The sequence below is a fragment of the Anomaloglossus baeobatrachus genome, chromosome 5 (genome assembly GCF_048569485.1).
Source record: "Anomaloglossus baeobatrachus isolate aAnoBae1 chromosome 5, aAnoBae1.hap1, whole genome shotgun sequence".
NCBI classification, from domain to species: Eukaryota; Metazoa; Chordata; class Amphibia; order Anura; family Aromobatidae; genus Anomaloglossus; species Anomaloglossus baeobatrachus.
Window position 1 is genome coordinate 581042907 of NC_134357.1, and position 22231 is coordinate 581065137.

The 22231-nt window shown below is 47.4% G+C and overlaps 1 protein-coding gene across 1 annotated transcript in view; it reads right to left on the reverse strand.

Annotated features, from left to right (window-relative positions):
• LOC142313127 (uncharacterized) overlaps window positions 1-22231 on the reverse strand; it is a 184808-nt gene that overhangs the window by 61283 nt on the left and 101294 nt on the right. The window lies entirely within an intron of this gene.

The following is a 22231-nucleotide window of genomic DNA, read 5'->3' on the forward strand; positions in this document are numbered from 1 at the left end:
ATGTAATATTAAATTGTTTTGCAGAAGTAATTGTTTTGTTACAGCAGGTAGCCAAGACTTCCAGCCCCGGGCGGCAGCGAGCCCTACAGAAGAAAATTAAAGCCCTGATGCAGAGGCAACAAATTGAGCAGACTTGAGGGGAAATTGGCAGTGTCAGGGTAAGTGACCCCTTCCCCATTGTGATACCCCCAAGAAGTGAAATGTTAATCTGGTGTCAGGCGGCAACAGGCCTCAGGGGTCAAGATAATCAGGCCCTGGTAGAACCTGTGTATTCCGATGGTAGGCCCAATGTCCTGACGGCCAGAGAGGTAGTCGGTGTCCGCAAGGGGAGGGTACCTATGCATGTTCTCAATTGTGGAGAAAAAAAGGTCAAATTACCCCGGTATGCCACCGTGATACAATGGATTCACATGAGCGACGTCCCCCGTCGCTCGTTCAGAATCCTGCGCATGTTTGCACTTACTGTTCCCGCAGTCTTTTCCGGGTGCTCATTGTCAGTTTTAGACGTGCTCTGCGCATGATCAGAAGACTCTGATCATGCGCAGAGCGCGTCTGAAGCCGGCGAATGACCACCCGGAAAAGGCTGCGGGAATGGTAAGTGCAAACACACGCAGGATTCTGAAGGAGCAGACGTGACGTCGCTCATGTGAATCCATGGTATCACGCCCACATGGGCGTGACACCATGGAAAGTATGCAAACGCCCACAGGGCGAGCTGATGCCCATGGGACGACAAGCTCTGCTATTTACATGGGAAATACATAAGTAATAAAACGTTTTTATTGCTTTCATATTACACAATTTTACAACACAGGGATTGTTAGGGAGGTGTAATTACGGCACATATGCGTCTGCTGATAGGTCAGAACACATATTGTATGTGACAGGTTCCCTTTAAGGATTATGGAGACTACTGTGCTCTTTTTGAGTACTGCAGAAATTCTTTTGTAACCCTGGCCAGAGCTGTGATTTGCTATAATTCTGTCTCTGAGCTTCTTGGGCAGTTCCTTTGACCTCAGTCTGACATGCACTGTAAGCTGTGAGGTCTTAGTGAGGTCTTATATAGACAGGTGTGCGCCTTTCCAAATCAAGTCCTTTCACTTTAATTAAACACAGCTGGACTCCAATGAAGGAGTATAACCATCTCAAGGAGGATCACAAGGAAATGGGCAGCATGTGATTTAAATATGAGTGTCTGAGCAAAGGGTCTGAATACTTATGACCATGTGATATTTCAGTTTTTCTTGTTTAAAAACTTTAGAAACATTTCTCTTTTTTTCTGTCAAGATGGTGTGCAGAATGTACATTAATGAGAAAAAAATGACCTTTTTTGAATTAACCAAAAGGCTGCAGAGAAACAAAGAGTGAAAAATTTAAAGGAGTCTGAATACTGTCCATACCCACTGTATATCAAGACCAGCCAGTGCATCCTTGGTTCTCTCGGAAAACCTTCCCAAAAGGTGTCTGCTAGTGTCTGATCATTCCATCTTAATTCAGAAGCGAGGGCGCAGAACTGAACTGCATACTGACCCTCAGTTAGAACTCCTTGACACAAGTGCAGAAGAGAGGATGCAGCCGGGATGACCCGAGCCGGTTCCTCCAAAACTCTCCGGAAGGACTGCAGAAATTCCAAGAGGTCAGTAGTAATTGTGTCATTTCTTTCCCACAGGGGACAGACCCAGGCAAGAGCCTCTCCACCGAGGTGCGACATCAGAAACGCCACTTTGGACTGGTATGAAGAAAACAGTTGACCCAACAGCTTAAAGTGCAGGATGTACTGGTTGATGAAACCTCGGTATTGCATGGGATAAAGCATCCTAGTACCAGTATAGCACTGGCTTTACTTCATATAGCAAAATCCTGGTGGTTGGTTCTCTTTGGGAGTCCCTTCTCAAAAGTTTTTGTAATGAAGAGAGCAAATTTTGTATTAAATGTAGAAAAAGAATTCATAGTTGTAATCCCTTAGTGTATGGGGTTGGAGAGAATATTCTGAGCTTCCTTATATAGTCATCCCTGTTTTGGATGACTATTCCATGCCCCTTTGTAGGCTAATAGTTACTACAGTATATCTGAATAATTGCATAATGATTTTAGGTCCCTGTTTTTTACCCGGTTCGACATCCAACTACCGTATTTTTCGGACCATAAGATGCACCCTGGTTTTAGAGGAGGAAAATAGGAAATAAAATTTTAAGCAAAAAATGTGGACATGACACTGTTATGGGGCGAGGTCTGCTGCTGACACTGTTATGGGGGTAATTAAAAAAACAAACAAAAAAAAAACAGCGTGCGGTTCCCCCAATTTTCATAACCAGCCAAGATAAAGTCTTACAGCTGGGGGCTGGTATTTTCAAGCTGGGGAGACTCACGTTATTGGGAGCCCCGTATGCCTAAAAAGATCAGATTTGCCGCATCCATTAGATGCGACAGTCCCGGGACTTTTCCCGCTCTTCCCGTTGACGTGATGCGGTGGCAATTGGGGTAATAAGGAGTTAATGGCAGTAGCCCATAGCTGCCACTAAGTCCTAGCTTAGCGATGGCAGGCGTCTATGAGACACCCCCATCACTAAGCTGTAAATGAAAGTAAATAAACACAATCACCCAAAAAAATTCTTTATTTGAAATAAAATACTAAAAAAACCCACCCTCTTTCACCACTTTATTACCCACCAAACACCCCTCCAGGTCCGACGTAATCCACACGAGATCCCACGACGCATCCAGCTCTGCTACATCTGACAATCACAAAGAGCGGGCATAGAGCACGACCGCTCTCTGTGAGGGTCAGGCCGCAAGTGAAGTGAGCCGCCGGGATCAGCGGTGACTCCAGCTGTCAACGCACATCACCTGACTGAAGTCACCGCGGATCTCGCGGTCACTTCAGCCGCGGCTGGATTTGCGGTGACAGCTGGAGGTCTCTCGCTGTATACTCACCTTCCCTTACTCCACACAGCATCACGATCTCCTCCTGTCTGCCAGCAGCAGCGCCGCTGACCTGTGTGGAGCCGCGTGCACAGCGCTGTACGCACCGCTCAGTCTCCACACACATCAGCGAGCCGGCAGACAGGATTAGATTGCGATGCTGCAGAAGTGTGACCAGTGAGTATACCATACTTATTCATTGCCCCCCACGCTGATGATGATGCACAGGGGGCAGTGAATATAGCCACACATGATCACTCCAGGCTGTAGTTGCCTGGGGTGATCACGCGGGCCAGTTTAGTATGCGCGCATCCTCCGCCCATTATTCCGCCCACCTGTCAGCCGCGGCTTCAGCGCTGAGAGATGATGGGCGGGAGGATGGGCGTGCAAATTAAATGAGTGGGCCCACGTGGTCACGACAGGAGCTGCTACAGCCTGCTCCTGCCTCTTATGACCCGTGCTGCATCACCGCACCCGCTTTCACCCGCTCCACCACCACCGCGCCACAGCCATCGGATGATAAGACGCACCCCCCACTTTCCCCCAAAATTTTGGGGAAAAAAGTGCGTCTTATGGTCCGAAAAATACGATACATTTCCGGCCTGCAGACAAGAATGTGCGGGCTGATGCCTTGTCCTGATTCTTTGTACCGGCAGAGCAAAAGGAAGAGAAGGACCAGTCCATCATCTGACCCAGTAAGGTCATCCCGGTGGCTCCCATCACTCTGTCGCAGATACCCCCAGGGAAGACCTTCGTTGCGGAGGCCGACAGACTAAAGGTCCTTCAATGGGGTCATTCCTTGAAGGTGGCCGGACATGCGGGTCAAAAGAAAACTTGGTGCACTATCTTTCGTCACTATTGGTGCTCCTCTCTTCATAAGGATGTCATCTCTTTTGTCGCCGCTTGTCCGTCCTGTGCCCGCAACAAGACTCCCAAGCACCTGCCCTCCGGTCGTCTCTTGCCTCTGCCCATTCCCTCAGTTCTGTGGCAACACAACGCCATGGATTTCATCACGGACTTGCCGTCGTCTTCTGGTTGTTCCATCATTTGGGTCGTGGTGGACCGTTACTCCAAGATGGCCCATTTTGTTCCCTTGGTTGGACTACCCTGTGCCCCGGAACTCGCCGACGCCTTCATTCAGCATATCTTCCGGCTTCACAGCTTTCGCCTGCATATAGTGTTTGACAGGGGGACTCAATTTACCTCGCGCTTCTGGTGGGCGCTCTGTAAACTTCTAGATGTATCTCTGGACTTCTCCTTGGCCTACCATACCCAGTCGAATGGCCAGGTTGAATGGGTTAACCAGGTCCTGACTTCCTTTCTTCGGCACTTTGTCAACGCTCATCATGACGACTGGTCCACGCTACTTCCTTGGGCTGAGTTCTCATACAACCATCACATCAGTGAGTCCTCCTCCAGCTCTCCCTTCCATATTGCCTACAGTCTTCAGCCTTCCGTGCTACTACCAGTACCCTCTACCTTTGGTGTTCCCGCTGCAGATGCCCTGTCCAGAGATTTCTCCAACATATGGAGTGCCGTCAAGACATCTCTTGAACGTGCTTCCGCTCCGATGAAGAAACATGCTGACAAAGATGCCTCGATCCTCTTCACTTTTCTCATGGGGATAAAGTGTGGCTTTCCTCCAAGTACGTCCGGCTGAAGATCCCCTCTTACAAGTTGGGTCATTTCAAGATCATCAAACGGATCAACGAGGTCTCTTACAAACTGCAGCTCCCAGCCACGATGCGCATCCCTAACTCCTTTCACGTATCCTTGCTCAAGCCGGTCATCCTCAGTCCTTACTTCTCTGATACCGGTAATTTTCCTCCTCTTACCTCTGATGATGTGTTCGAGGTAAGAGACATCTTAGCCATGAAGAGGGTGAGAGGTAGGCCGTTCTTCCTCGTTGATTGGAAAGGTTTCGGTCCCGTGGAAGGGTCCTGGGAACCCCGGGAGAACATTAATGCTCCTCTTCTTCTTCGCAAATTCTTGTCCGGGTTGCAGGGAGGGGGTGTGAGGGGGGGTACTGTCATGCTCCCGGGGCCACGGCACCGCTCGTCACGGCACCGCTCATCACTCACCAACCCGGTCCCCGGGCACTCTGACCGCGGCCGCTGCTCCCACTCTCCCTCCTCAGCCTCCTCTGTGCTGCCCGCTCGTCGGCCCTGCCGTCTCGCTGCAGCCCGGGACTCTACCTCCAGCTCTCCTGCGTCTCCTCCTCTGCATCCTTTACTGATCTCCGGCTCCTGGGCCTCGCGCATGCGCACTAGGCCGCGGGTGCGCTCTCTCACCTTGTTTTAAAGGGCCAGCGTCTCTGAAACAGGATATTATGGCTGCTAACAGGTACATGGTATATAAGACTTCCTTTTCCATGTGGGCGGTGCCTGTTCAACATGTACTAGTTGCTTTGTCTCTGTGCTAGGTGTTCAGGTCCCTCTGTATCTTGCACCCAGGTTAACTCTGTCTGTGCCCACAGATCCCGAATGCCAGCTTGAGTGTGTCCAGTCCTCCGGTTTCCCAGGAGTTTCCCCGGTGACAGTCTGCTGTGGATCCCATCATCTTCTGCCAGTCTATACTCGCCGCCGGTTCTGGACTTCACCCGGTATCATCACTCTGCACTCTGCACCCTTGCTGGTCTCGGACTTCATCTGTTACCACCAGTCGGCACCTGTACCCGGTTCCACTCATCCATCCGGATTTCCTTCAGCCCACATTTACCGTTGGACCAGCCTCCATAACCTGCACGGACATCTTAAGGACACTAACCCGTATTCCTCTCGTGTCCTGGCTGCTGTACATCTAGGCCCTCTGGGGTGGCTGCCAGACAGGCCCTGTACAGGAGTTCGCTCCTGGTGGTCTCCCTGGGGGAGTCCGATGCACGGACCCGTGGATCCTCCTTTGCACCGAACATTACAGCCACCTGCTTAAGATCTACCTGTTCTAAAAATGCTGTTGTGTATAACCTCACCCACACCACTGATTGACCGCTGTGTACAATGAGCATAGACAGAAAGCTGACAATCAAGTGGGGGCAGGGTTATACAGAGCTAATGGAGATAGAGGACACATTGCAGCAGTTTTACTACATAATACTGCTTTTTACTACTAGTAGTAGTTTTTTTACTACTAGATTTTATCAAAACTACAGCAAGCAGCACAGTAAATGACATATCATTGGAATCATAGTCCCTGTCTGTCACGGGTAACAGACAGTCCTGTGGTGTTTGGCATTAGAAGGTCACAGCATTTGGCTGCGCAAAATGTTCCCTGACTTTCTATTGTTCCTGCTGTCAATATTCAGTGTACTGATATCTCCTCTGCTGGGTTTTCATCCTTTTTACTTTAGGATCCAGGGGAGCTCCTCTTCCCTTCAGTTGCTAATAATCTGTATTTCCCCTTGGGTTTAAATACTCTCATTTTTCCTGAACTTGTACTAGTTTTATTCAGTTCCTTCACAAGCTCTGGATGCTAGCAGGAGGCTTGCACACACCAGCAGGATTGTTATTGCTCTTTACTGAAGTTCTTAATGAGTCGTCTAGAGATAAGTTGTTTGTTGTTTCCCTTTGTTTGTTATCTCTGTTTGTCCTTTAGTGCTTAGTCGGGTTGATGAAGAGCTCAACCCATCCGTTCCCTATTTAGGGCCCAGATCAGGGTCAGCCTAGGGTCAGGTATCCGGCTCAGCGTGGTGTAGGAACTCAGGGCCCAGCGGTAGGCTTAGTCAGAGGTCACCATCTCCGCTTCCCTACGCACAGGGTTTTCCTTCCCTTTCGCTTGGTACTTCCCCGTACCTAATGTGACACTGTCTTTACATTATACTGATTTTTAATTAAGGGGTAAACACTTAGTGACCGAATCCCATTAAATTCACAAAACCCCAGCATAGGTATCATAAATGTTACTTGCTCTCCACCAAGAGATAGGCCCCTTTCAGTTCTGGCCTCTTCTACACCCATAATCTAAACTGTAATAAAGGTTTGTGGGCAGAGATGAGTGAACCTAAACAGTAAAGTTCGGTGTTTGTACTGAATGCAGACTTTATACAAAAAAATCAGATAGCGTTCGGAGTTCGGTGCTTTATGTATCCTAACCACTCGATCTAGCATCGGTGTGCTCGGATACACTCAGTGCTCGGCCCAGTGCGAGCCGCTTGCAGTGTGTGAATGGCTTTCACGGGGAGGTAAAAACATCGTTATAGGATGTATTGTGTACAAGGAAAAAACTCCGCCCTCCTTCCCCTGGTAATAAATGCTCTGTTTATGGCTGGATGCATTTGGGCGGAAACCCGAACTGCCCAATCAGTGACTTCCAATGGGGTTCAGGACAAGTCCGGTTCCCGAACTGAACTTTATTTAAAGTCCGACTGAAAAACCCGAACTTCAATGGGTCCGTATATCTCTATGTGTGGGTATCCCCACAAAAAATGACATTTTTGTGTACTCACCGTAAAATGTCTTTCTTGGAGCCTTTCATTGGGGGACACAGACAGTGGTTAGTATGCTGTCTCCAGGGGAGGCATGACACTAGATTTGCAAAAGTGTTAGCTAGTTTCCTGCCTAGCTAGGGTATATGCTGTGGGGGGAGGAGCTAACACTTTTGCAAATCTAGTGTCACGCCTCCCCTGGAGACAGCACACTACCCACTGTCTGTGTCCCCCAATGAAAGGCTCCAAGAAAGACATTTTACGGTGAGTACACAAAAATGTCATTTCCTTTCTTGCCTTTTCATTGGGGGATACAGGCAGTGGGACGTCCCAAAGCAGTCCCTGGGTGGGAACTGAACTATTAACAGTGTATAACATCAGACTAAGAGCTGACTAATGACTGCAACTGCAGTGAACATATATCAAAACACTGTCAAAAAACCGAGCAGTGGCCACTTAAAAATGGGCCACTGCCGCCTGAAGGACTTGTCTTCCAAGAGCAGCATCTGCGGAAGCATGCGTATGCACTCTGTAGAATTTTGTAAACATGTGCACACTGGACCAGGTAGCGGCCTTGCAAAGTTGGGCCGCCGAAGCCTGATGGCGGATAGCCCAGGAAGCACCCACTGCTCGCGTAGAGTGGGCCCGCACAGATTGAGGAGGAACAACACCTCGTGTTTTGTAAGCCTCACAGATGGCAGTCCTAATCCATCGAGAAATCGTGGATTTAGAAGCCGGATTGCCCTTTTTGTGTCCTTGTGAGAGGACGAAGAGGGCATCGGACTTGTTCTGGAGATGTAGATCCGCAGAGCCCTGACGAGATCTAGAGTGTGAAGGGCTTTGTCAAAGAGTGGACTGGGCAGAATGACGGCAACACAATGTCCTAGTTTAAGTGGAAAGAAGATAGACCTTCGGGAGAAAAGCGGGGGAAGGCCGAAGGACCACCTTATCATGATGGAAAATCAGGTAAGGTGAGCGACAGGAAAGGGCCGCCAGTTCAGACACTCGCCTGATAGAGGTTATGGTGACTAAAAAGGCAACCTTCCAGGACAGTCGTTGAAGAGAGATTTCTCTCAAAGGTTCGAAGGGAGGAAGCTGAAGAGCTCCGAGAACCAGATTAAGATCCCAGGGATCTAAGGGGTGGCGATAAGGAGGGACCAAATGCGCCACCCCTTGACGAAAGGTACGGACCTGAGGGCGAGAAGCCAGCTGCTTCTGGAAAAATACTGACAAGGCAGAAACTTGTCCTTTAAGGGTACTGAGAGCTAGACCCGAGTCCAGACCGTCTTGCAGAAAGGCAAGAACATTAGGGATTGAAAAGGTAAGAGGCGACGATTATGATGGTCACACCAGGAAAGATAGGTCTTCCAGGTCCTGTGGTAGATACTGGCGGAGAAGGGCTTCCGAGCATTAAGCATAGTATGAACTACCTTAGAAGAAAGACCTGATTTTGCTAGAATCAAGGATTCAAGCGCCACGCCGTCAAAAGCAGCTGTGCTGTATTCTGGTGGAATATTGGACATTGCGACAGAAGATCCGGGCGGTCGGGAAGACGCCAGGGAGTGTCGCCGAGCAGTTGGAGAAGCTCTGGGTACCAGGCTCTCCTGGGCCAGTCCGGGGCCATGAGGATCACCGGGATTGCCTCCACTTTGATTTTCTTGATTACTCTCGGAATGAGAGGAAACGGAGGGAAGATGTAGGGTAGGCGAAACTGTGACCACGGAAAGACTAGAGCGTCGGAGCCGAGCGCTAGCGGGTCTCTCGACCGGGATATGAAGGGATGTATTTTGGCGTTCATTCGAGAAGCCATGAGGTCCACATCTGGGAGTCCCCAACGAAGAGTGATCTGATGGAGCACTTCGTTGTGGAGGGACCATTCCCCTGCCGCTAGACCTTGCCTGCTGAGAAAGTCTGCGGCCCAGTTGTCTACCCCCGGAATATGGACAGCTGAAATAATGGGAATGTGCATCTCTGCCCAAAGAAGAATCCTGGATACTTCTTTCATCGCTGCCCTGCTGCGAGTTCCTCCCTGACACTTGACGTAAGCCACGGCCGTGGCATGGTCTGACTGGATCCGAACAGGGATGCCCAATAGTAAGGCTTGAAAATTCTGAAGGGCCAAAAATATGGCTCTGATCTCCAGAACATTGATGTGCAGGGAGCGCTCGGAAGGAGACCAGCGTCCGTGAACAGTGTGGTGGAGAAACACCGCCCCCCAGCCTATCAGGCTGGCATCCGTCGTGACTACTTGCCAGTGGACCGGGCGGAAGGACTTCACTTGAGATATGGATGAGGCTTGAGTCCACCAGATGAGGGAGCTGAGCGCAGACCGAGATAGGCGGACTGACCGGTCTAGGGAAGCTGGATTCTTGTCCCAGGAGGATAGAAGATCCAGTTGTAGAGGGCGCAGATGGAATTGGGCAAAGGACACGGCTTCTATGACCGCCACCATTTTGCCTAACACTCTCATTACATTCCGAAGGGATGTGTGACGGCGAGAGCGGAGGGATTGGGCGGCCCGGATCAGGGAAGACCTCTTGTCCTCTGGAAGAAAAACCCGGGACTGAGCCCTGTCTATCAGCATACCTAAAAAGGTGATGCGCTGAGGAGGAATGAGGGATGACTTGTTGAAGTTGATAAGCCACCCTAGCCTTGACAGCGTGTCTAGGCATATCTGCACGCTTTCTGAGCAAACTTGAAGACAGCTCCCTTTGACAAGAAGGTCGTCCAAATAGGGAACGACCAGGATGCCTTTGGGGTGTAAAATGGACATGACAGCCGCCATGACCTTTGTGAAGACCCGAGGCGCAGTGGCCAGCCCAAAGGGGAGGGCCCTGAATTGGAAATGACGGTGTCCTACGGCAAAGCGAAGGAACCGTTGATGAGAGACACATATGGGAATGTGTAAATAAGCATCTTGAACGTCTATGGAAGCTAGGAATTCTCCAGGTTCCATGGCGGCTAGCACTGCTCTAAATGATTCCATTCGGAAAGTTCGAATCCGTACGAATTTGTTCAGCCGTTTGAGGTCCAAGATAGGGCGGACAGAGCCATCTTTTTTGGGAACGACAAAAAGGTTTGAATAGAAACCTTTGCCGCGCTGTTCCAGGGGCACTGGAATGATAACATTTGCTTTCTGTAAAGAGGCTATGGCCTGAAATAAGGCCTAGCTTTGCGTTTTGGACTTTGGAAGACGAGAACGCAGAAACCTGTTGGCCGGCAGGGAATGGAAATCGATCTTGTAACCTGAGGTGACGATTTCTCGAACCCAAGCATCGCGAGTGTGGTCTAGCCAGATATCCTGAAAAAGCAGAAGCTGCCCTCCAACCGGAGTCAGATCTGAGGGATACCTGGCGTCATGCTGAGGGGGCCTGTACAGAGCGAGGTTCTTTGGGTTTAGTTTGCTTGGAGTGGGAATACCAAGAAGAGCCCCTTTAGGGACCGGATCCTCGATCTGAGCGTTGGGATAATCCTTGGGCTGATGGTTTTTGGGGGGCAGGCCGAAAGGACTGCCTGCGCCAAGGAGATTTTTTATAATTCCTGGGTACAGGCCGCTTTTGAGGTAGAATGGTACTTTTACCACCCGTCGTCTCAGATATGAGTTTGTCCAGGGATACTCCAAACAGACGCAGGCCATGGAAGGGGAGTGTGGACAGGGATTTCTTGGAGGCACTGTCCGCATTCCATATTTTTAGCCAAAGGACCGATAGGGCTGACAAACTAGCTGCATCTCGGGAGCCGTGAAGAAAATAATTAGAGGCTAGAGAGAACAAATCAAGGATCTCAAAAGCGGGAGGGGGAATATTACAAGAGCGAAGCATCCTGCGTAGATTCTTGCTCCACACCCCCATAGCTCTCGCGACCCATGTTAAGGCAAACAGGGGGCGAAGAGAGGAGCCCGAAGCCTGGAAAATAGATTTGACCGCAGCATCAACTGCGCGGTCGGACGAGTCCTTGAGAGATGCGTTTTCTGAAACAGACATGACCGTGTGTTTAGCCAGTCTGGATACTGGCGGATCCACAACGGGGGGTACTGACCAGGGCTTAACCATTTCAGAGGGAAAGGGATAAGCGAATGAAGAGAAGGGTTTTTTATTAAACCTTCTATCAGGGTGATCCCACCGTTTAGATATAATTTGCAGAAAAAACGGATCCTGAGCAAAGGATTTAGGAGGCTTCTTGGCCCGCTTGATTGCTGACTGAGAAGTCGGGTCAGGAGGCTGATCAGAGATCGACAGAGAGTGATTGACAAACGAAATTAGTGTGTCTTCTATATGCCTAGACTCAGAAAGGACATCTGAATCAGAGTCAGAGTCTTGAGAATCGTGACTACTAAAGGTCACGGAACCTCGGTCATACTGACCATCGTCCGAGTCGGATGAGGCGTAGAGGTCGCAATGGCGCCTTTTGGAAACAGCCTTTTTACGTTCTGGGGAAGAGGGACCAGACGAAGCAGGCGGGCTCCTCTGAGGGAGCTGGGCCAGGGGAAGGCTGTGGGAGCCTGAGGACGGCTGGGATATCTGAGCGACAAGGTCATCTAACCTTTTAGACATTAGAAGAGCCCATGCAGGCATTACGTCATCAGACGGGGGTGCTGCCTGGCCGGTGGCCGGAGCAGAATCCAGAGACTGCACGGCATCCTGGTCCGGCAACGGGGTCTGTTGTGACACGGTAGTAGGGGCATCGCAGCCCCGGCATAGTGGATAGCTTCGGCCATTAGAAAACGAGCGTCCACAGGTGGTACAAGCATAGTACAGGTCCGTAGAGGACGCCTGGGAAGCTTTATCACCCTTGCGGTTACGCATGTCAGCAACAGAGTCCTACAGCCTAATATAGGGATATGCCGTTGTTATATGAGTGAGGAGCCACTAGCAGTATTATAAAGTGATTGCTATGCACAGCCGGTATATACCGATAGCAAAATGGCATATACTGTCAAACAGTCGGCATATACCTGCAGGCAGAGCCAGTATATACCGCTAGTAGCTGATATACACCGCTAGCCAGCAGGCGCACACCGCTAGAGAGACAGCGATATACCGCTGAGCAGAGCGGTATATAGTGCTGCAGAAGTGCAGAGCCAAGGAGGTGATCTCACCGGAGTCTGCTCCCCACGTGGAAAATGGCGTCCAGCGTTCCTGGCAGCATGGAGGAGAGAGACGGCCCCCGGAGGCTGATTGGTCTCAGGGCTGGGACTAAGCGTGACGGCCAATCGGAAAGGAGCTGCTCCTGAGTGAGGGAGCGGCTTCCAGAGCAGTGAGAGGGGGCATTGCTAGAATGCAGGCCGAAGCCGAGGGCTAAATGAATGATGCTCCCTGGAATCACGGCCTGCATCGCATCACCGGCGCCTTTCCAGGCGGCGGTTTGGATGCAGGGGACAGATGACTGGTCGTCTCTCTACCTGCTCCTGACTCCGTCTGAAGACGCACCGGTGATGGATGCGGGGATTTCAGGGACGCATCTTCGGCTCAAGGCTGAAGCAGGTCCTCGGCTCTGCTTAGCCCTCTGGAGCTACCTTGGTGTGAGGTGCTTCCAGGGAGCCTGGAGGGGTACGCAGACCCGACCACTTGGGCGCGAGGGAAGACTGACGGCTTGTGCACGCCAGGTTTCCTCTGCCCGTACACGGGGGGAACGGGGGTGGCAGGCACCCTGGTATTGCCCCATATCAAAAATAGAATGAATAAGAAAAAGAAATCAAAATAAAAAGTAAAAATAAAAACAAAATAAGCTGGCCTGAGGCACTTCTGGTGGAGCTCAGTCCAGACATGTCAGCCTCCCTGCTGACACTAGAAAAAACTGAGCTAGTTTCCTGCCTAGCTAGGGTATATGCTGTGGGGGGAGAAGCTAACACTTTGGCAAACTAGTGTCACGCCTCCCCTGGAGACACCATACTACCCACTTTAAGGAATAACGTTTGGAACTCCATTCTATGTCTGAACTGGGTGCAAAAAACCTAAAAAACATCACTATGGGGAGATAAGGTATGCACACCAGTGACTATGGAAGGGGAATACATGGAATAGCAGAAACTGCTGTGTGAATACTGACATGAAAAATTCAATAGCTATTTGTAAGAATGAAATGTGAAAAATGGAACCTGCATTACTGCCATGAATATATGAATAAAGAGAAATTTAGCTACTGAATTGATCAATGCAGAAGAGCCCCAACACTACGCCAAAGTATTTCTCTACGTTGGGGTCCCTAGCTTGTGTGTGTCCTCTCATGCAGTTAAAAAAACTTACCGTGTATGGGACGCTGAGACCCAGGCTATATATGCGTATAATGTGGATTGGCAATAGGTGTGTATGGGGAGGGTTCACAAACGAAAAACTACTAACATTAAGGAATAACGTTTGGAACTCCATTCTATGTCTGAACTGGGTGCAAAAAACCTAAAAAACATCACTATGGGGAGATAAGGTATGCACACCAGTGACTATGGAAGGGGAATACATGGAATAGCAGAAACTGCTGTGTGAATACTGACATGAAAAATTCAATAGCTATTTGTAAGAATGAAATGTGAAAAATGGAACCTGCATTACTGCCATGAATATATGAATAAAGAGAAATTTAGCTACTGAATTGATCAATGCAGAAGAGCCCCAACACTACGCCAAAGTATTTCTCTACGTTGGGGTCCCTAGCTTGTGTGTGTCCTCTCATGCAGTTAAAAAAACTTACCGTGTATGGGACGCTGAGACCCAGGCTATATATGCGTATAATGTGGATTGGCAATAGGTGTGTATGGGGAGGGTTCACAAACGAAAAACTACTAACATTAAGGAATAACGTTTGGAACTCCATTCTATGTCTGAACTGGGTGCAAAAAACCTAAAAAACATCACTATGGGGAGATAAGGTATGCACACCAGTGACTATGGAAGGGGAATACATGGAATAGCAGAAACTGCTGTGTGAATACTGACATGAAAAATTCAATAGCTATTTGTAAGAATGAAATGTGAAAAATGGAACCTGCATTACTGCCATGAATATATGAATAAAGAGAAATTTAGCTACTGAATTGATCAATGCAGAAGAGCCCCAACACTACGCCAAAGTATTTCTCTACGTTGGGGTCCCTAGCTTGTGTGTGTCCTCTCATGCAGTTAAAAAAACTTACCGTGTATGGGACGCTGAGACCCAGGCTATATCTGCGTATAATGTGGATTGGCAATAGGTGTGTATGGGGAGGGTTCACAAACGAAAAACTACTAACATTAAGGAATAACGTTTGGAACTCCATTCTATGTCTGAACTGGGTGCAAAAAACCTAAAAAACATCACTATGGGGAGATAAGGTATGCACACCAGTGACTATGGAAGGGGAATACATGGAATAGCAGAAACTGCTGTGTGAATACTGACATGAAAAATTCAATAGCTATTTGTAAGAATGAAATGTGAAAAATGGAACCTGCATTACTGCCATGAATATATGAATAAAGAGAAATTTAGCTACTGAATTGATCAATGCAGAAGAGCCCCAACACTACGCCAAAGTATTTCTCTACGTTGGGGTCCCTAGCTTGTGTGTGTCCTCTCATGCAGTTAAAAAAACTTACCGTGTATGGGACGCTGAGACCCAGGCTATATATGCGTATAATGTGGATTGGCAATAGGTGTGTATGGGGAGGGTTCACAAACGAAAAACTACTAACATTAAGGAATAACGTTTGGAACTCCATTCTATGTCTGAACTGGGTGCAAAAAACCTAAAAAACATCACTATGGGGAGATAAGGTATGCACACCAGTGACTATGGAAGGGGAATACATGGAATAGCAGAAACTGCTGTGTGAATACTGACATGAAAAATTCAATAGCTATTTGTAAGAATGAAATGTGAAAAATGGAACCTGCATTACTGCCATGAATATATGAATAAAGAGAAATTTAGCTACTGAATTGATCAATGCAGAAGAGCCCCAACACTACGCCAAAGTATTTCTCTACGTTGGGGTCCCTAGCTTGTGTGTGTCCTCTCATGCAGTTAAAAAAACTTACCGTGTATGGGACGCTGAGACCCAGGCTATATATGCGTATAATGTGGATTGGCAATAGGTGTGTATGGGGAGGGTTCACAAACGAAAAACTACTAACATTAAGGAATAACGTTTGGAACTCCATTCTATGTCTGAACTGGGTGCAAAAAACCTAAAAAACATCACTATGGGGAGATAAGGTATGCACACCAGTGACTATGGAAGGGGAATACATGGAATAGCAGAAACTGCTGTGTGAATACTGACATGAAAAATTCAATAGCTATTTGTAAGAATGAAATGTGAAAAATGGAACCTGCATTACTGCCATGAATATATGAATAAAGAGAAATTTAGCTACTGAATTGATCAATGCAGAAGAGCCCCAACACTACGCCAAAGTATTTCTCTACGTTAAGCTAGGGACCCTAACGTAGAGAAATACTTTGGCGTAGTGTTGGGGCTCTTCTGCATTGATCAATTCAGTAGCTAAATTTCTCTTTATTCATATATTCATGGCAGTAATGCAGGTTCCATTTTTCACATTTCATTCTTACAAATAGCTATTGAATTTTTCATGTCAGTATTCACACAGCAGTTTCTGCTATTCCATGTATTCCCCTTCCATAGTCACTGGTGTGCATACCTTATCTCCCCATAGTGATGTTTTTTAGGTTTTTTGCACCCAGTTCAGACATAGAATGGAGTTCCAAACGTTATTCCTTAATGTTAGTAGTTTTTCGTTTGTGAACCCTCCCCATACACACCTATTGCCAATCCACATTATACGCATATATAGCCTGGGTCTCAGCGTCCCATACACGGTAAGTTTTTTTAACTGCATGAGAGGACACACACAAGCTAGGGACCCCAACGTAGAGAAATACTTTGGCGTAGTGTTGGGGCTCTTCTGCATTGATCAATTCAGTAGCTAAATTTCTCTTTATTCATATATTCATGGCAGTAATGCAGGTTCCATTTTTCACATTTCATTCTTACAAATAGCTATTGAATTTTTCATGTCAGTATTCACACAGCAGTTTCTGCTATTCCATGTATTCCCCTTCCATAGTCACTGGTGTGCATACCTTATCTCCCCATAGTGATGTTTTTTAGGTTTTTTGCACCCAGTTCAGACATAGAATGGAGTTCCAAACGTTATTCCTTAATGTTAGTAGTTTTTCGTTTGTGAACCCTCCCCATACACACCTATTGCCAATCCACATTATACGCATATATAGCCTGGGTCTCAGCGTCCCATACACGGTAAGTTTTTTTAACTGCATGAGAGGACACACACAAGCTAGGGACCCCAACGTAGAGAAATACTTTGGCGTAGTGTTGGGGCTCTTCTGCATTGATCAATTCAGTAGCTAAATTTCTCTTTATTCATATATTCATGGCAGTAATGCAGGTTCCATTTTTCACATTTCATTCTTACAAATAGCTATTGAATTTTTCATGTCAGTATTCACACAGCAGTTTCTGCTATTCCATGTATTCCCCTTCCATAGTCACTGGTGTGCATACCTTATCTCCCCATAACCATACTACCCACTGTCTGTGTCCCCCAATGAAAAGGCGAGAAAGGAAAAATAATCTCTTGGATATCAGACAGAAAAAATCCTTTAGTTTTTTTTATTACAATTATCCATTGCAAAGGAATCAGTTTTTTAACATAAAAAGCCCCATTTCTGCGGGGTCCACTCCTGATTCATGAAGAGGTAAATGCCTCCTCATGAATCTGGAGCGTTTGACGAGTGGCATGTGCCTCCTTGTGCCATGCTACAAATATTACTCCCATCAGGGACTGGAGTGAGATTTCTGGCATAGGGAACACCATAGCTTGTCATGAATTAAAGTAGCTGTGGTGTCACGCCCCCATCCCACCCAAGCTCTGCCAATTTTAGAGTGAAAATGCCAAATCTGTTCACAACTTTCCAAATTTTTGTGACAGTTTTTTTTGGCATAAAAGCATTGATAATTTGGGAACAGAGCGTCTTAACAACTTCCACATATCTAGGATGCAGTGTGATTCAATTCTCCCCTCACTATTTTTTTGCAAAATGTCTACAGCTCTGCGCCAACTCCAGAGGTTCTGAGGCAAAATCATCACATATAGACAATAAAGAAAGATAGGCATGAAGAAAATATATTTTACAAGCATTTATTAACAAAACAACAAGATTTGAAATGCAATTATATACAATGTGATATACTTCAGAGTTCCTATCTCCAATCTGGGGCTGCACTTTTTAGTATATAAAGCAGTGGGCAACCTGAGATTAGTGAATTATCTAAACATAATTCAGTATCAAAACCTTTCACAAATGTTCCTAAAGGCTCTCAAAAAGGCTAACAGTGTGCCAGCTAAAAATATTCACTGCTCACCACGCCATAATCCCGCCCACCTCTAGGCAATGAAGCCAGCCCAAACCAAGAAGTAGGTGGTATTATTAGCATGGAGAGCAGCGAATATTCATTCTCTTTAATAGCGGGTACACATGATTACTAAGCCGCCCGCTTACTCCTATGACTGGGCGATCACGTGTGTCTACTATTAGACATTGAATATTCACTGCTCCCCAAACCCATAATCCCAGCTGTGGGGAGCAGTGAATATTCTGGCAGCTTACTGAAAGAAAATGTCCGTAAACCTTGAGAGCTAAGAAGACGTTGTAGACAATCCGTTCCAAGCAAAGACTGAAGTTTATTCCGAGATAGCAACAGAGCAGATAAGACAGGTTATGTGGCAGGATGACACACGCAGGTGTCTTGCAGAACAGCAGAATTAGCAACAGATGAAGAAGTGTCCCCCGAAAGGCATGTGGGGGCTTTTATACATGTTAGGCCTGCACACATCCGTGAAACACGTGCGTGTTTGGTCCGTTTCCGTGTATACTGGAGACACGGCCAAACGTGCACCAATGTTATTGTATGATAAAAGCTCCACGTGCGTTTGTGATGCATGTCCGTTTGTCCATGTCCGTGATCCGTACCTGTGTGCGTTTTGCACGGCAGCATGTCCGTTTTCTGCACGCAACACGCAGCACGGACCTAATGAAAGTCAATGGGTCTGTGTGCACGTCCGAGTGACACGGGCGCATCTCTGTTTGCTCCCTGTACGTTTTGTGCTTTTTTCATGTGATGTCGGTCTTTTTTCTTTTTCTGTTTCGTTCTCTCCCTCAGTCCGTCGGTCGGTCTCTATGTGTGTCGGTCGGTCTCTCTGTCTTATCTGTCCCTCTAGCTGTCTGTCGGTCAGTTCCCCCCCTCTCTCATACTTACCGTTCCCCGATCTCCAGCGCGGCGCTGCACGGCTGTTATAAAAACTTCGGCGGCTTTTACTATTTTGAAAAAGCCGGCCGCCCATTAATCAATCTCGTATTCCCTGCTTTACCCGCCCACCGGCGCCTGTGATTGGTTGCAGTCACACACGCCCACGACGCTGAGTGACAGCTGTCTCACTGCACCCAATCACAGCAGCCGGTGGGCGTGTCTATATACTGTGCAGTACAATAAATAAATAATTAAAAAAAAACAGCGTGCGGTCCCCCCCATTTTAATACCAGCCAGATAAAGCCATACGGCTGAAGGCTGGTATTCTCAGGATGGGGAGCCCCACGTTATGGGGAGCCCCCCAGCCTAACAATATCAGTCAGCAGCCGCCCAGAATTGCCGCATACATCATATGCGACAGTTCTGGGACTCTACCCGGCTCTTCCCGATTTGCCCTGGTGCGTTGGCAAATCGGGGTAATAAGGAGTTATTGGCAGCCCATAGCTGCCACTAAATCCTAGATTAATCATGTCAGGCGTCTCCTCGAGATACCTTCCATGATTAATCTGTAAGAGACATTTAAAAAACACACACACACCCGAAAAAATAATTTATTAGAAATAAAAAACAATAACAAAGTCCCTCATCACCAATTTATTAACCCCGACAAAGCCCTCCATGTCCGGCGTAATCCACGGACCTCCAGCGTCGCTTCCAGCTCTGCTACATGCAGGTGACAGGAGCTGCAGAATACACCGCCGCTCCTGTCAGCTCCACGCAACAAATAAGGTGAGTAGCGCGATCAGCTGAGCTGACACTGAGGTTACCCGCGGCCACCGCTGGAACCAGCGGTGGCCGCGAGTTACCTGACTGACAGCAGCTGATCGCGCTACTCACCTCCTTTGATGCGTGGAGCTGACAGGAGCGGCAGTGTATTCTGCAGCTCCTGTCACCTGCATGTAGCAGAGCTGGAAGCGACGCTGGAGGTCCGTGGATTACGCCGGACATGGAGGGCTTTGTCGGGGTTAATAAATTGGTGATGAGGGACTTTGTTAGTGTTTTTTATTTTTAATAAATTATTTTTTCGTGTGTGTGTGTGTTTTTTAAATGTCACTTACAGATTAATCATGGAAGGTATCTCGGGGAGACACCTGACATGATTAATCTAGGACTTATTGGCAGCTATGGGCTGCCAATAACTCCTTATTACCCCGATTTGCCAACGCACCAGGGCAAATCGGGAAGAGCCGGGTACAGTCCCAGAACTGTCGCATATAATTTATGCTGCAATTCTGGGCGGCTGCTGACTGATATTGTTAGGCTGGGGGGCTCCCCATAACGTGGGGCTGCCCATCCTGAGAATACCAGCCTTCAGCCGTATGGCTTTATCTGGCTGGTATTAAAATTGGGGGGGGGGACCGCACGCCGTTTTTTTAAATTATTTATTTATTGTACTGCACAGTATAGACACGCCCACCGGCTGCTGTGATTGGGTACAGTGAGACAGCTGTCACTCCGTCGTGGGCGTGTGTGACTGCAACCAATCACAGGCGCCGGTGGGCGGGTAAAGCAGGGAATACGAGATTGATTAATGGGCGGCCGGCTTTTTCAAAATAGTAAAAGCCGCCAAAGTTTTTATAACAGCCGTGCAGCGCCGCGCCAGAGATCGGGAAACGGTGAGTATGAGAGAGGGCTGCTCAATTCAGTCAGGGGATTAGCGGTCACCGGTGAGTCCTTCACGGGTGACCGCTAATCAGTACACGGCACACAGACAGAGCCGCAGCATGACAATGAAGTCGGGTGAAGTTCACCTGAGTTCATTCTCATCGCGCAACTCTGTCTGCTGTCTGCCGACATGTATCAACGACATTGTGCATCACACACACACACGGAACATTTTACATGGACAACACACACACGTCAGTTATTTCACTCACACACACACGGACATTCCACACGCACATACGGTTAGCATACGGGATACACACGCAGGCCACACATACCATAAAAACGGACCTAAAAAACGGAAAACGGACCCGAAAAACGGCCCGTATCACACGTGCGTGGTTTTAACGGATGTGTGTTGGAGCCCTTAGACAAAGGAAAGCTCATACTGCAGAGAAAGGCGTATACGTTGGAGAACAAAGAATATACTGTAATGATACATCATGACATTATTTACGAGCATTGCGGTAAAAACGTATTGTATTCCTATGGGCCTCGATGATACTTTTCACTAGTTCAGCCATGTCGTCATTGCTGACATTTCTGATTCCTGAAGGCGCCTCTACTTCACATAACTCTTCACACACTCACAACTCTATTGACAACTTAATTTCTTTATCGATTCAATACACCTGCTATTAATGACTACACATCACCATCTATCAACTGACGCAATTGTACAGTCATATGAAAAAGTTTGGGCACCCCTATTAATGTTAACCTTTTTTTTATAACAATTTGGGTTTTTGCAACAGCTATTTCAGTTTCATATATCTAATAACTGATGGACTGAGTAATATTTCTGAATTGAAATGAGGTTTATTGTACTAACAGAAAATGTGCAATCCGCATTTAAACAAAATCTGACCGGTGCAAAAGAATGGGCACCTCGACATAAAAGTGACATTAATATTTTGTAGATCCTCCTTTTGCAAAAATAACAGCCTCTAGTCGCTTCCTGTAGCTTTTAATGAGTTCCTGGATCCTGGTATATTTGACCATTCCTGTTTACAAAACACTTCCAGTTCAGTTAAGTTTGATGGTCGCCGAGCATGGATAGCAGCTTCAAATCATCCCACAGATTTTCAATGATATTCAGGTCTGGGGACTGGGATGGCCATTCCAGAACATTGTAATTGTTCCTCTGCATGAATGCCTGAGTAGATTTGGAGCGGTGTTTTGGATCATTGTCTTGCTGAAATATCCATCCCCTGCGTAACTTCAACTTCGTCACTGATTCTTGCACATTATTGTCAAGAATCTGCTGATACTGAGTTGAATCCATGCGACCCTCAACTTTAACAAGATTCCCGGTGCCTGCATTGGCCACACAGCCCCAAAGCATGATGGAACCTCCACCAAATTTTACTGTGGGTAGCAAGTGCTTTTCTTGGAATGCCGTGTTTTTTTGACTCCATGCAAAACGCCTTTTTGTATGACCAAACAACTCAATCTTTGTTTCATCAGTCCACAGGACCTTCATTCAAAATGTAACTGGCTTGTCCAAATGTGCTTTTGCATACCTCAGGCGACTCTGTTTGTGGCGTGCTTGCAGAAACAGCTTCTTTCGCATCACTCTCCCATACAGCTTCTCCTTGTGCAACGTGCGCTGTATTGTTGACCGATGCACATTGACACTATCTGCAGCACGATGAAGCTGCAGGTCTTTGGAGGTGGTCTGTGGATTGTCCTTGACTGTTCTCACCATTCTTCTTCTCTGCCTTTCTGATATTTTTCTTGGCCTGCCACTTCTGGGCTTAACAAGAACTGTACCTGTGTTCTTCCATTTCTTTACTATGTTCCTCACAGTGGAAACTGACAGTTTAAATCTCTGAGACAACTTTTTGTATCCTTCCCCTGAACAACTATGTTGAATAATCTTTGTTTTCAGATCATT